Below are 17,177 nucleotides of genomic sequence, written 5' to 3'. Positions count from 1 at the left end.
GCTAAGAAGGGTACCCAGTTTGAGAAAGGCACGAAAATCATATATTATCTAGTAAAGTAACTGTATCACTAAATACAATATTCTTTGATTTTATCACACAGCATTCTGTCAAATTTATTTATTTATTCAAACTGATATCAAAGATAGCTGTACAATATTATCAAGTACAAAATCATACCTTAAAAAATGCAGCCTAACACTGGACAGAATTTATTGTTCGTTGAACAGAACTCTCTAATCTACTAAATAACTCAGATTCCGCGTGGTAAATATTTTTTGTGTTTGAATTAACACATCTACGTGTGATTTATTGGGAATTCTGATGTCTCTTTGGATATAATAAAATATTTCAAAATGCACGTAGGCCTTTTTGTCGTCTTAATCTTCCGAAATGAATGATTATGTTTATTGTACAATTTACAGTGTAACGCGTCGAATATATTATTACATTAAAAAAACACCTGTATGTTTTCAATCATAAAGGAAAAATCTCAAGTTTCTACGGCTAATGTGACTCGCTGGTGATGCAATCTTAATATACATAGAAAAATATAATATATACAATATACATATACCTACCGAAAATAAATATGATACAATACTCTTAGAAGAATTAATTCTAAAAGAGGTATTTGACTAGTGTTAGAAACAGTTATTAATTATAAGTATAGTCGAGTACCTGTTCATGTATCAATAAAATAGTTCTGTATTTTGATTAAAAAACTTGTATCTAATTAAAATTATTGTCTATGGTTTTAGGTTCGTATCTGATCCATCGTTGTCTTCTTTCTGATCTGCAGTTGGTAGCTTCTGTATAAACCGGAGTGACCAGAACTAAAAACAATTTGAAGAAGTGGGGATACTCCGATGATTCTTTAAGTTGTGAATGTGCCGCCGACAAAACTGTAGAACGCGTGATGGTCTATCCGCTGATTGCATCCAACTGCACCATTGATGAGATGTTTTAAACCAATGATGCAGCCATCATGGTGGCCATGCCGTGTTTGATCAGAGTTTAGGCGCATTTCTCACACAGACACGACAGAAAAAGAATAATACTCGTATTGTTGAATATATTTTTTTTTTGTCAACCAACATGATCAATTGCAGAGAATAAATAGTAGATATAATGAGGATATAGAATAAAAGAATATGTGATAGAAATTAAATTAGATCAAATAATAAATTCAGTTACTTATCAAGAATTTATTGGAGTGTTATTGAAAATGTAGTGATCATAAAAAATAGAAAAAATACAGAAAAACATTAAAAAGTATATATGTATAGAAGACGGGAAATATAAGGAAAGAAAAATACAATAAAAAAACAGTCGTCTAGATACAAATAGTCGTAAATTTTGGAGCAACTTAGGTAATTGTGCCGCACAGGTGGACACGAGCTTTTATATATATATTTTTTTTACGAAAACAGTTTATTCCACTCAAATTATAATAAATACCCTTTTCTGTCGGCGCGTCGGTTTTTCGATCCAATAATCTTTAATTGAAAATTTGAAATTTATTTTGATACACCATTATCACAAACTAAGATTATACGAGGTAATATTAGGTTGGGGTAGGTTAGAATAGGTTAGTTTAAGTTAGGTTTGGTTTGGTCTAAAAAGAAAGATGTAAAATCTCATGTCCACCTCTGCGGCACATTTACCGCAACTTAATTTGAGAGGCAAGAGAATAAAATAGTAAGTAATAGTTTTACTCGATCACTGAAAAGATTCATGGCTCTGCAGAGTCGAGCCACCGGAAAATAGTAACCTAGATTTATTTTATATGTATGAATGTATAAAAGGGAAAATATGTGAGGGCGAATATTATCTTTGGGTAGGTACTTATATTAAGCTTTAGTGGGCAACCTCAATGACTATTAATTATTGATTTAAAGATAAAAACAAGGTCAGTAATAGTACGCCGTGTTTCTAAATATTAGATTTTAAATTAATGTTTCATTTTGGAAGAATAATTGTGTAAGTTAATATGAAAGTAAGAAATTGCTCAATTATAAGTATTTATTTTTGATCGGTATGCCACGTACATAAATCTCGCTCTCTGGGTGGTTAGTAATCTTCCTACCCTTTTTGTACATATCGTATAGTATAAAGAGATTATTTATTATTCATGTTATATTTGTTTAATGGGTAATGTAGGTACCGTATAAATCTCATTAGGTACAACAAAATAACAATTGACTTGAATGCTTTGAAAATAAATTCCGCTATATCTGTTTTGAATTTCGAGTTGAGTCGCATCCTTTAATATTTTGCGAGGATTTTTCCATGCATGACGATTTATGGAAACTCATGTAGTTACCATCATATCTACGCGCGTATTTTTGTACATACTATATATCAGGGGTGGCCACACTTTTTTTTCTAGGATCGACTAGTTGAAAAAATTTGTAATTATGTCATACGATAACAATAAAAATCCATTTTTATAATTCAAATATGTATTTATGCATTTTGAAAACAAATATTTTATACATATAAAAAATAACGATACAAAAAAATCGAATTAACGACAATAATCTAATATTATTATGTCTTAAAAACTCAAGTAGGTACACATTAACTGTACTTTCGACATAGTTACACAATTTACCTGTATATCGAATATTAGAAATTTTGTAGTAACCAAGTAACATGCAACGCTTCGCCAGAAAACATACTTAAAATAAATTCTATACATGAATTATCATTTAGTTACATCAATAATCATATCATATTACATCGCACAGCCATGTATTTTAAAGTGTTAATATTCTTCGAGGAAAACGAGGAGGACTTTTTTACTACTCAAGCAAATTTGTGGTTTGTGTTTTTCTCACTTAACTGGTTAACCCGCTACGCCGGGCCTCCCTCAAGCTAGAGCCCTGTCAGACCCCTATTGTGGGAGCTATGGTGTATAATGCAATGTTAACTGATAAAAGTGGGTATTGGTTCCTCATTTTTACATAAAGTAGTAAGCCCAACATGATTCCGAACCATAGCAGGAGCTCCATCAATCGTTACCGATACTAGTTTATGAATAGGCAATCGAGTACGATGAATATACGACTTAAATGCATTAAATATATCTTCTCTCCATTGGTAAAACTGTTAATAATTCTTCTGAAGCAGACATGTCTTTAAAAACCAATCGAATACAAACTCATAGTTGTGCAATATCCGTGTAATCTATCGACTCGTCAAATTGCAAGGATAGGAATTTACATTTATTTTAATAATGTTTTCCTGTAGAATTTCTTCCAAGTTTAAACTGATCACTTGTGTTCTTCGCATGACTGTATTTATTGATAATGATATGTAAGAGAAGAGATAAGAACTAGTGGATTTTAAGAGCTGGAACGTCGAGTAGTTTTGACTCGTTTGAACAAGAAATAGTACAATATATTAATTAATATTATGTCTGCGATCGACCAAAAATACCTTCGCGATCGACGCACTGGCCATCCCTGCTATATATACTATTTTTCCTATAATATAATATATGACTCTCCTTATTTATAGGCGTCATAACATTCATTTAGTTTTGGCTCTGTCTGTTATGGCTTCGATTCCATATTCCATAATTGGTCCGAGACAAGTTTTATAAACACGTATTTTGGTGTCTATTCTCATGTTATTGTTTTTCAAAATAACGACTACGGAAATGGTTGCATTTACGAAGTACATTTTTCCCTCGTTTAAAGCAAATTCGCTTCATAAAGTTTTTTTCGGTACCCTCGGATAGCGAGGACTCCCTGTAGTACAGCGATTTCCAAACTGGACGCGGCGCCGAGGCGCGGAGGGTTGCAAAGGGAGGCGCGAAAAGTTTAACACAATTATTATTGTAGCCACAGGTTTTCAGTTTTAAAAATGCGTTGTTTATAAAACGGCCGCTAGTTATAAACTACATAAAAGACAGTCCTATAAAAAGTTGTTTGCAAACCTGTCTGAAAATATGGAGACTAATTTTATAATACCTCACTTCAATACTATTGTGAAGCGCGCTGGCTATCTCGTGAAAAAAATAAATAAAAGGGTCAAATCATAATGTTGAAATTTAAGGCAAATTTGTTTAGGAACGATAATTTTGTTGTTAAACTTGTCTATTTGGTTGACATTAAAAAAAATGAGTGAATAAATTAATGCAAGGACCACTAATGCATTCACTGATTTAAAAAAAAAGCAAGTGTGGAAAAAAATAAGTTCACCATGTTTCCACTTTTAAATGATTTCTACGCCAGATATATTGAAGCAAACAAAAATTTATTTACTGAGTTCTTGGTTAGTTTGCCAATGCACTTTTCACATTATTTCATTAATAGTAAAAAAAAGTCGCCTGCTTTGTTTCAGGGCTATTAAATATTTTATATGTGGCTGTGCGTTGCAATTTGACGTGATACCTATATGATGATTGATATACTTAAATGATAACTCTCGTGTGTAATTTAGAAATCACTACATTAAAGCACCACACTGCCCTTAACCTCAGCAATAGGTAGGTGAGCCCGCCAAAGATCCTGGCCTGAGGGCCCGCTTCAGGATGTGGGGTCCATGATAGAATCTATTTGTCAATGAACGATGATGAATTTGGATTGACTACTATTGAAATTGATTGCGCTAATAAACAAGCACATTCATCGCATGAAAAACAAATTAATTTTAAAATGAAGTAAAACTTTGTTTATTTTTATATATTTTTTCGTTTTTGTATTAGTACATCGTTGACTATTTTAAAAAGGCGTCTGTATTATTTAATGAAATAAAGGGGGGGGAGGCGCCAAGATTAGATTTTTTTTAAAGGGAGGCGTAGTAACATAAAGTTTGGAAGCCACTGCTGTAGTACGTATTTTTAAACTAGTATTTTAAGCCACAAAATAAATTACTTTCCAAATAATTTATCTCAATTTTGACAAAAATATGAGCTAAGACTATTCATTTAAAAGGGGTAGTATTACGTATACTATGAGGAAAGTCACAACTAACTAACCACGCATCATAAAGACGTTTTCCGTATTAACGAAACTTTTAAAAACCTGACAGTCGCACCAATATACTTGAGACAAGATTTACGATCTGTATGAAAATAAATCTCTCAGCTGTCAGCCGAGACAAAACGCTATTCGGAATAATATCTCGAGGCGGAATACATAAATAAACAATCGACTGGAAAGGTAATGCATACGAATCCACAATGCCATAAAGTCACCCGTTTAATGAATAATATCCTCGGCGTTTATTGTATTATTGCTATTGTATTTAAATTATTGAAATATTTCGTAGGGGGCTAGCTGTATCTTGCAATGCACTTTATTCAAGATGGAAACAAAAAAACGCTTAAAGGTTAGTCAAGTAAAGAGATATTAGAGACTGCACTTCAGATATAATATTCAAACACGTGAATAAAGAATTAGTAATATTTCTACTGAAATCGAATCCTGTGTTTTGTTAATAAAGAAAGTTTGATTATTTCACAATCCTGAAAAATGTACACTGATATGAAATCTATTTTTATCTTAAATGATGTTTCTGTGACCTTTAATAATTACTATTATTATCTATGTTCACTATTCTGTAGTACCTAATATTATAGCTACCCTTATCGATGTTATTTTCATCCCATAATATCCCATCAATAAACACATGGAATACCAATAATTATCAAGTTTTATACTTGCTGTCAAATTAAATTGCACATGCCATTAAGGGCGCGAGACCAATGCATCCCGTAGCAATAATGAAGACATTATCATATAAGACGCGGTTCAAGTATTTATTGTAGATCACTTCACAGTAGGGATTCCAATCCCGGGATCCCGAATCCCGGGATCCCGAGCTATTTTCGATACCTATGAATCCCGGGATTGATAAACATAATCCCGGGATTTCGGGATTGATTTTTTTTATCAATTTTTATGGAAAATAAAATAAAAGCGAAAATATAACAGAAACAATACTTTTAATAAAAAATAACTACATTAGAAATAAACTGAGTTTGAATGATTTATACCCATGTGTAGGTTGCCGATTTATTTATTTTTTAACATTAATTATTAAAAATGGAAAGATTGGAAAAAAACAATGCTTCGCACTTTTAACAAAGTAATTCCACCATGATATCATTTGTTTTACGGCAGTTTCATATTTGTCAGACTAATTAGATTTATGAAGCGAAAAGGCCATAAGTACGCCATGATTATTTGCTGTACTATTTTAAATCTCGCTAATCCATTCATTAAGTCTTTACTATCAGAAACAGCAAATCTCTTAATAAATTTACAATATTATTTACTCCGTTAAACTTGTGTATTTCCAAGATTGAACGTATACAATATTAAGAATGTCTTAAATAGTATAAATTATACTAGATTTATTTTTGACCGATTTTATCAATGTTATTTGTAAATATAAAATTTTTATATTAACAATGGAAAAAATGCCAATCCCGGGATTGTCAAATTGTAATCCCGAGATCCCGGGATCAGAATTTTGGCTCGGGATTGGATTCCCTACTTCACAGTAGTTGAACTTTATTGCTACAAATGATAAAAATCTAACATTGTTATATCTTTTTAGTTTCGTGGCACCTAAGTAATAAAAGGTTTGTCACACATTATAGTAATAGATTCTAGAATACTTGTAGAATAAAATAGATTTACACACAATGAGCTTGAACGCCATAATTAATATTATAGTTAATCAATTAATTTTTATTTCAATTAAATCGATACTACTCTACTACTTAACACTAAAAATAGTTAATGTATTCCTTGCAGTTTTTTTCTTTATAAAGGTCTCAAAGCCTGCGGAGCAACCTTAAACATAATACCGGGGATGATTGTTATTAATTGTATTGCTTTTATCAAAGTATAACATATTGTTATTGCCAAGAGCTTATTGCAATATAGATAATGAGCACTGAGCTTAATAATATATTTTTATGATTAATAATATGTTAGGGAGATATATATATATATTATTATTAACAGTCTTTTTATTAACCGATAGCAATTGTGTATTTTTTTTTAATTAGTTGATTTATTTTCAATAATTATTTTCCCCCTATCCGTATATTGAGATTTCACTATGTATTTGTCGTCTTTTTGCTTCTGACCTACTGAGTACTGACCATGGTCGAAGATGTGTTCAATGACAGTTTTAGGTAGGTATGTGGAGGTCTAAGATGCTGCCAAGGTTATAGATTATCGTTTGAACATTGTACCTATGCGATAAACCACCACTACTGACCTGCTTATTGGAAAACTGCACTTGGATGTGTTGATATCAAACAATCCTACTAACTTGGGTTTAATCGACTTAATTCTTAAAATCCTAAAACTTAAACAAAAAACAGAGGTACATTACTTTCTAGATGTGGTAGTAAGAAGGTACAATTCTTGAGCATGGAAAAATATGGCACAACCATAAACACGTATTAAAGAACAATATGCTATTTCCAATAGTTACTGCTGTATAATAATATTCATTAAAATTTCGCATTTAGGTAATAAAGTTATTATGGACATTCAGCGGGATTTGATTTCTTGGTTTTTTATGCCTGGCCGTCATTAAGTCATAAACCAAAATTTGCGTCAAAGTTTTGGTCTATGGTAACTGGCTTTGATTGTTTGATGTGATTTTCAGCTTTTTAGTATAGAATATCGGGTTTAGGACGATTTGGCACCGGACAACTGGACGCCACGGAATTCGAAAATGAATAGACGTTAGGTACTTATAGGTACTTAAAAAAATATTCAATATTATTTAAATGATTATATTATGATTTAATAGTTGGTGAAAATGTAAATATGCAGACGTAAACAATGATTTAATCGTGCATGTGTTTAAGTTCCGACGAAAAGAGTTTTTTATTTTATATAAAACCTTAGGCATGGTAATTCTTAATTCGCAATAAAGAATACATTATGTTAAGAGTAAAATGAATTCAAACTACTAAGTAGTAGATAGAAACTGATTAAAATACCTCGTCTACGTTCTGTATGTGTCTACGACAGTGCGGCGTCCAATTGTCCGGAGGCCAGTCGTCCCATTTCCAGAATATCTAATACAATTACAATATACTATAAAGATTTCGGATCGAAAAATATATATAAACTCTCAGACTAATTAAATTATTTTTAATCAGTTTTGTGCTTTCAATATTTGGCTTAAATACCTGCAATTTAATATACATTTATTTTTTTATCGCAGCCCAGTGGTAGTAGTTTTCAGATATATTTTAGTAAAGATTATTGGACAAATAATTTCGTATAATTAAATTACAATACCCTTCTTATACATTACAGTCCTTGTACCTAAGTAGGTATATTATGAACTCTTAGTTGAGTCTTAGTGATAATTAAAGTTCATTTTCAAGAAATTCTCGCAATTTATTTGTTTTTACAGTTCAAGATTATAATAATAAACAATCATTTACCACCGAATATTCACCACGATTTCACAGAAAACGTATCAAGGCTAATTTATTATTATTAGAGGTTGCTTTCAAATTAATTAACACTTTTATAATTTAATCAACCTGAAACATGATTGTTTACAAATGACTGTCGTATTTAAAATAAATGCTAAATATTTATTTTTAAATGTCGTACAAATACATCGATAAAAAACTGATCGATGACAACACGATTCGACTCGAATGGTTTTCTATCATTTGTGAATAGGGGTGATCCTTTATAGTGCCTGTTCACATGCATGGAATTACTTTCAGCAATTGTGCTTATTTTAAACTGTCATGACAAGAACTGTTTACACGTAAAAGTGCTGACTGTCTCTAAAATCTCATTCTTCAAGAGTAAGCGAGACGCGAGGTTGACATTTTATACTACTATCTGACAGGTCGTATTGAAAATCGGAGTTCAAAATGAGTAGTTCGTTTTTTACCGCCAGGTTCGCCAATATCGTTCTACTGCGCAGGAGCAGATCTTACTTGCGTGGAAAAAATCATCACAATTTTGAAGCTTCCAATCTTGTTTGATTTATGCACGCAACCTTGCCAACTGCAGTATAATACATGTTTTCCCATACATTTTCTTTCTGTGCACAGTAAATCTATACACGTGTAAACGGGGTATTAGTTTAGACCACTTTTCCTTGGTACAAATTAACTCAAAACACATCATATAGATATAAAAAAAAATAACACAATGTTTCAACAACAGCCACCTAGGTCCGAAGCGCAAACAAATCGACGGTAAACGCATCCCCGTTAACTTCAGCGTAACACCCAGGCTAGATAGTATGAAGATTTTTTAATTGTGTTTGAAATTCTATGTAATCTAGAGAGTTTGTTTTTCTGTAGGCGGACAACTTTATTAAACTATGCTATTAGATACTAATTAAACATTATTTAAATTCTCACATTATCAAATTGATTTTTTTTCATCTCAGTTGATAAACATAAATTACTATACTTATAAAAAAAACATGAAAAACAAAAATGAACACAGTTATCTCGAATCGTTTTCGTGTAGAGGTAGAGTAAGTACATAGTACATACTATTATAGTGAAATGCTATCATTCCACTCACGTATTCCTATTAGGTCTTCCGTCAGCAAACTATTCTCGAATTAACTGACTAAAAACATTTCTTCGCGCCTAAAATACGAGGTTTACTACGTTTTGAAACAATAAACATGTCTTTTTTTCCATTTCTACTACAGGGCGCCTTTTAATTTATATTATGTTTTAACAGATCCGCAGTCCAAATATAAAGTGAACTATAATATATATAAAGTGATTATAATGATTTTTATAATATTTTATAACCCCAAAGATTCGATGATTAGTTTACTATTACAGTTTCTTTTTTCGGCGTCTTTCTTCATTTATTGATTATATGCTTATTAATAATGATGATCGCTAAAATTTAAGGCTTTGTCAACAATCACTTTCCTGCTTGTGCGAACATCACTGATCTAATTGCGTACCCCATTGTTGGTTGCGTTTTATTTATAATGCTCGGCCCGTGTGGAAAGCGCACCTCAGGAAATTTTTAGTTATGCAGTTGGCCGTATCACAATTATTCATCTCTGAGATATAGTATTGGAACTGGATGGCCGTATTGTATTGAGATCAAATTTATGTTAAAATAAAACACTTTTAAAATACGCAATAAAACAACGGGAATACAAGGGGTAGACAGAAGAAAATATGTTGGTAAGTAAATAAGAAATACAATCACATCGCATAATTTATATACAATTCTGGTAGATGCTCGTAAGTATCTAGTCGTACCTGTTAAATATATTATGATATCAATTTCAGCATTATCGTCAGATATTTGATAACAATTAATATATAATTAATTTTCTTAATGGATTTAATACAATTGGAATATTACTGTCTGCAATTCTCCACGAACGACGCGTAATTTTTTGGTTTTAGTGCTATACGGTCATCTCTTTATGGTACGACAGCTCACGGTCAACTGTACTATGGCGAAAAATTCGTACAATTTTAATTGATAACACATATTTATATGTCCCTACCAAATATTTTTCATAATCCTAGAATGCTTGCCGATTATAGAGTTAAATTCTACAGCTGGGTTAAATCCTAAATATTTTTTAACTCACGTGATTGTGGTTTGGATTCAACTTGTGGAATGGCTCAAATGAAATCTTTATAAAAACCTCTGAAGATAAGAACCACACTCTAAATGTAGGTTATGTAGCGAATGATGTAATTTATTATTATTTTACCGTGCATATGAATTTATATTCGTAGATATTTCAAGTAAAAATATACTGCATACGGATCTGCCTATTTAATTTGATTATTTTAAGTAGGTAATAGAACAACGTTCAGTTAACGATCTAAAATCTTGGCGTAGACTTCATTGCAGCAGAAACTAATATGTAATAATATATTATTCCCTAACAAAACGCATCGGGTGATATTTTTAGAAAGGGGCAACACCGACGGGCATTAAAATTTTAAATGCATTTCTAAATAGTTAGTTTATATCCACGTCAAGATTCGTTACGATTTCGTTTTAAAAATAAACACGTTTCTTAAATATGTTTTCTTTACTGCCCATCCTGACTCAACGAAGCAGATATTGAACCGAGTATATGCGTATCAACACGATAAACGATGTTTTATTTTTACCAAACTAAAATAATATAATATAATATTAAGAAATAGATAAATGAGCAAAAGAGTTTTCCGACGGAAAATAGCCATAATCTTTGGGGCCATTTTAAAATTAAGGTTCTTACACACTGGGAATTCAGCAAACAGGATGAAACGAAGACGGATATCGTTAAGAGACGAGTTCTGGAAAGGATCTTTGAAGCTATCAAAGAAAAGGGTATCTGGAGGTCGTGGATGAGATGCTGTACTCTATTATTTGCACGGTTTGACCAGGCTGCTATAATAAGTCCAAAATTAGTAATAATTAACGGTTTTGTCTTGTTAAAATACTTTATTGGATTCATTTGTTAGACAATTATAATATAATCAGGTATTTTACATACATAACATAACAAGAGTCTTGTTATATTGGCTAGATGCTCAATATATGTTGGATACGGAATATACATTTGTTGTACTTGCAATATATTCACACAGACAAAGATTAGGGGGGAGAGTCACCTAATCAACAAATGTTACATAAAAGCATTATCAGTTAGACCCCACGATTACATCACAATTAAAATTATTGATATATATATACATCCATAGAGTTACAAATACTACTGTGGGAATTTGGTCAATAATTATTCACTTACATTAAATCATATCATACAATTATGTTCATTCATATCTTATATCTAATAATATTTTATATAATATACAGTACACTCTCAGTAATCCGACAACTACTATAATCCGCTGTTTTTTTTTGTGATTTTACCGAGGCTTTGACTGCAACTCGCTGTCATATCGCCTCTTCTCTTCTAGAATGGGATCCATCGATCAGGTCCTCACTCCTTTTCTGTTAAATAACTTAACAATTTTGCCTAGCTCTTCCGTATTACCCACCGCCAGGACACCCTTCAATTCGTCGACATTCTCATAGATATCCGCAATTCGCAACCGTACTCTGTGAAGTTCATATTTAGGGCATTGTAGTGCTATATGTACAATGTCCTCTAAAACATGACATTAATCGCAGAGTTGCGATTCGCTTCTTTCCATGAGGACATCAAATCTTTTGCCCATTGTGTGCCTTGTTCTTAGCCTCAGTATTAACTAAAGCTCATTCCTCGTCAAAGGAGACTCTACAAGCCAGGGCACCTCTCGTGGTGATGGTAGAATATACATACTCCATTTCCCCTTTTCTAATGATGCCCTATGGTAAAAATCTATCCACATATTTTGGCCCATTTTTTTACAGCCTCATTCTAGTCCAGGTTTTCTGGTATCCACTGATATGGTATCCCTGAATGCCAGATCATCCGTAATTCGCCGTTATTTTTACTAGTCGCAAGCACAAAATCAAGCTCTATAATTCGCCGATATTCGATTGTCAAATTCAGTAGTCCGCTGCGTACAAACAACGCAGATGACACGGGTTTATTTTGGAAACTTCTCCTTCGTAAAACGTACATTCAACGCGAAGAAAGTAATGTACGAAGGAAAGTACCGAAGGACCGCATCACTTATGCCGTGCTCCAATGTAACCAGGACACACATAATAAAACTTTTGGTCAAAGGGAAAGCCAGGAATCCTAAGCCATTCAAGAATATCTGCCTCACTAGTTGTGTCAAGTGATTTACTGTTTATTATTTAGTTAATAAACTTAGTTATATGTATAGTTTAGTAAATACTTGATTTTGATTATAAATAAAACCGTAATTTGCTAATACAAATTTCTCAAAAAAACTATTTTTACAAAATACCTGTTTTAATTTTTACCATATTTCGTATGTTTGCACTATAATCCGCCGCTTTCACTAATTGGATACTTGTCTGGTTTATGGGGTGGCGGATTACTGAGAGAGTACTGTACATCTATATATATATTATACGCTTTCCAGAGGGGCAATGGAAGATCTGGATGGCCAAAACTGAAATGAATGGACTACGTCACGGAAGATTTGAATATGGAATTATTGAAAGCAGTGGCATTAAATCGTACTTGATAGAGAAAGTTTCTGAAGGAGGTCATAACTTATTAAGGGCTGTAAAGGCAAAAATGATTGGAATTGGAACATTTAATTGGCCTGTAACTGAAAGCGCTGAAAACGAAGCCTACATTATTTATGGAAATGGTTCTGAAATAGAAGACTACTATAATTATTGTTTAAATTAGATAAAACTCGCATTGCAGACTTGTTTAAATAAACTTCACATTCGTAAGTTAAGTAAACTCATTTTCATCTCTGACTCAACATCTACTCAATTCCAAAAATTATTGAATGCACAAATATTGCAAAAATAACCCACGACATTTGAATTTGTTATAAATGGATGATTCTGATTTAATAATAAATAATACTATATACATTGATTATTTTGTACATAAAATATAACCGACTTGTACCGGAACCAAAACATTGACATTATGCTTGTCCGTGAATGGACAGGTTGTGTCAACTATTGGACATAGAAAGGCAGCTGCATACACCTATCAATATTTAGAACACTTAGAATTAATTTAGATAGATACATAAAAATCTCGTATGCCATAGATATAGATAACAAACGAGTAGATACCTACATTAAAACAGCTGAAAATTATGGAGGTATCTTTCAACTCGCCAAACTACAAAATATTTTCTTCTGTAGCTACCAATTCAACCATAATATTAAAAGCGTTACAGCATCACAATCAAGTGTTGTAAAATGTTTTTAAAATCCATAAACCTACAACTCTCATTTCATAAACACCTCAGAAACATATGTTAGTGCGGAGTGGGAATCGAACGCGCATGCATTTGATTCCTTTATTCAAATTGTGTTAGGTACCTAATAACCTAATATAACAAAATTTTGCAAAGAGAAAAAATTCAAGCCCTTTGTTTTTTACTAAAAAAATAACAATGACGTAGGTATACATACACAAAGCCTCCCTTCACTCAAATCCTATAATTAAGAATTCACAGGCTTCCTTATTCATGATACTGCTGGGAGAGTTTCACTACTTACTATAAAATAATTTTAAATACGAATGGCTTTCCATTTGAAATGGGCAGTCAACAAAATTACGATAAAAAATTCCTAGAAAATCAGTATTCTATTATTAATAAATATATTTTTTTACTTTTTCGATTTCACAAATTTATAAAGAATCTGATTCCATGATAAAGCACGATATTTATCATACATAATTAATAACAAATGACTTTATCATTATTCTATACCCAAGTACATTTATAATTTACACCGCCTCCCAAATACTCTGTGAACGGATTCTGGTAACCTTCAAGACCTCAATGAGCTGATTGAAATGGACCGTGAAGAATCGAGAGAAAGTCTCTCGTGGATTTACAAACGTTCAATGCAGGAATAATATTATTTTCAAAGTCAGAGAGGAAAATAAAATACTGCTTGGTATTTTTATGAAACGAATCTAACGAAGTGCCGTTTCGACGAAACACTTGTCAGTCTGATGCATTACTAAACTTGAAGAAATATTTTCTTAAGATATATTATTATATAAGATTACATAATTTTTAATATCATTATAATCTATTATATTTAGATTCGTTGATGTACCTATTCAGTCAACGAATTTGGTCAACATCTTTGTACACCGAATGCATTTTATGTCGGTAACTTTTACGAGCACACCCACACAAAAAAATATGATTATTATCTTAAATTAAACACAGGTCTGGTTTATCACTTCCTTCCGACCATGTTCGATCCTAATAAGATCATAATATGGTCCTCCACAGAGTTTCTAGAAGTTTATATTAACAGATTTTGTCTTTACGAGAAATGGATGTCAGCCACTTGCTCAACCTATTAAGTCCATACTCTGGAGTCATGCACAAATTAAAAAAAAAATATGTGTACTTGTCAGACCTAGGATTCGAACCTGGGACCCACGACGTTATAGACCGACGCTTAAGCGTAAGCACATTTTGGGTGATGGTTTATCACAGTATGCGGCTATCCCGCGACTATTTTTTCAATATGTATTTGATCCAGTGCATTGATCGAATAAGTGTGGCGAATGGTTTATCTTATGACACACCTCATAAAAATCAAAATATAACTTCCATTCTATTGAGTCTCATAATACGGCCGGTTTAGGAACGAAAACTGTAGGTAATATATATTTTAAGAGCCTATAGCCAAGGGCCCAAATGAAGCGATTCCGACGGAAATAAAAATAGGTCTGAGGAAATTAAAATTCTTCTTTCAAGAGTGCGAAATATATTGCATCCACACTATGTTTTTTATTGTAAATGCAAATACCTAATTAGTGCCCAAATTGATGGAGGTGTAAGTAAAATTAAAGTCTTCCCCTGAATTAAAATATCCGGTTCTCCAACATGAAATTGACGATCAGTCATGAATCGGTCATTACACCAATGTAGTTTTGGATGGTCTTGTATAGGGAATCCAATCCCGAGCCAAAATTCTGATCCCGGGATTTCGGGATTATAATTTGACAATCCCGGGATCCCGGGACTGGTCCCGGGATTGGGATTTTTTTTCATTGTTAATATAAAAATTTTATATTTACAAATAACATTGATAAAATCGGTCAAAAATAAATCTAGTATAATTTATACTACGAGTATTTAAGACATTTATTGTTAATATTGTATACGTTAAATCTTGGAAATACACAAGTTTAATGGAATAAATAATATTGTAATATAAATAATAATGTGAATTTAATATGAGATTGTTATTTCTGATAGTAAAGACATAATGAATAGATCAGCGAGATTTAAAATAGTAAAGCAAATAATCATGGCGTACTTATGGCCTTTCCGCTTCATAAATCTAATTAGTCAGCCAAATATGAAACTGCCGTAAAACTTATGATATCATGGTGGAATTACTTTGTTAAAAGTGCGAAGCATTGCTTTTTTACCAATCTTTCTCATTTTTAATAATTTATGTGAAAAAATAAAATGAATCGGCAACCTACACATCAAACTTCATTCAAACTCAGTTTATTTCTAATGTAGTTATTTTGTATTAAAAGTATTTTTTCTGTTATATTTTCCATAAAAATTGATAAAAAAATCAATCCCGAAATCCCGGGATTATGTTTATCAATCCCGGGATTCATAGGTATCGAAAATAGCTCGGGATCCCGGGATTCGGGATCCCGGGATTGGATTCCCTAGTCTTGTATGCACGCTCTTTACAAGTAAAACTTAAAAAATGGCAGCCCACCACGAGGGCACTTATACCGGTTGAAAAACATAAGTATAAACTTTTTAAAGAAATTATTATGGTTATCGTCACCACCAAGTAGTGATTGAGATTAATATTTTGTAATTTGCCGCCATTCTCACAGTCCAAAATGATACCGCGTCCAAGCGATCTTTGCATAAGCATATGGAAGAGTCAGTCCGCTTCACAGATTTGTAACGTATCTCTTCAACACAATATATTCCTGCGAATCTAGCCTATACACAAGACTGCTATCGGCGGTTATCGAGGGTAGTTTATCATATTTATGTATTGAGGTATTATAATTGTTACAATAAGTGCAATGTTTTAACACCACGTCTAAGTCTTCAAAGAGATCCTGACTCGTAGTATCTGTCGTCCATCTGAAAGTGATCTGGAGCACAGAACAGATAATAAATAGATTACCAATAGGCTATATTCAATACGCCGCATGGTGAAGCAGGATTTTGAATGTGTGAGTGTCCTACGAAAATGAAGCACGCATTATGCACGTGCAATAGTGTGTGTAATACACCAACATTAAAGGAGCGTAAATGCATAAACCGAGAGCAGTTTTTAGTATTCGACGTTAAGCGTATTCTAGACACATAATATGTAAGTTTAACCCGGATTCATCCTTACTCGAGTCGGTTACCTGCTATCGCCTTACCCGTTGTGTATTTCAGTTCCCATTATTTCTGAGTTCCCTGATCTGGAGGCATAGGGTTATACCATAAAAGTGATTGGATATTTACTTTTAATCAAATACATTTTTTGTCAAATGCGACAAAATAATTAGCTTCGCCTAATTTTTTTCTCTGAATAGCAATCTTTTTCAACGGTTA

Source organism: Rhyacophila brunnea, unplaced genomic scaffold (assembly GCF_057557595.1).
Source record: "Rhyacophila brunnea isolate RB1 unplaced genomic scaffold, BYU_Rbru_1.0 scaffold_20, whole genome shotgun sequence".
Classification (NCBI taxonomy): domain Eukaryota; kingdom Metazoa; phylum Arthropoda; class Insecta; order Trichoptera; family Rhyacophilidae; genus Rhyacophila; species Rhyacophila brunnea.
This window is presented reverse-complemented; position numbering follows the sequence as displayed.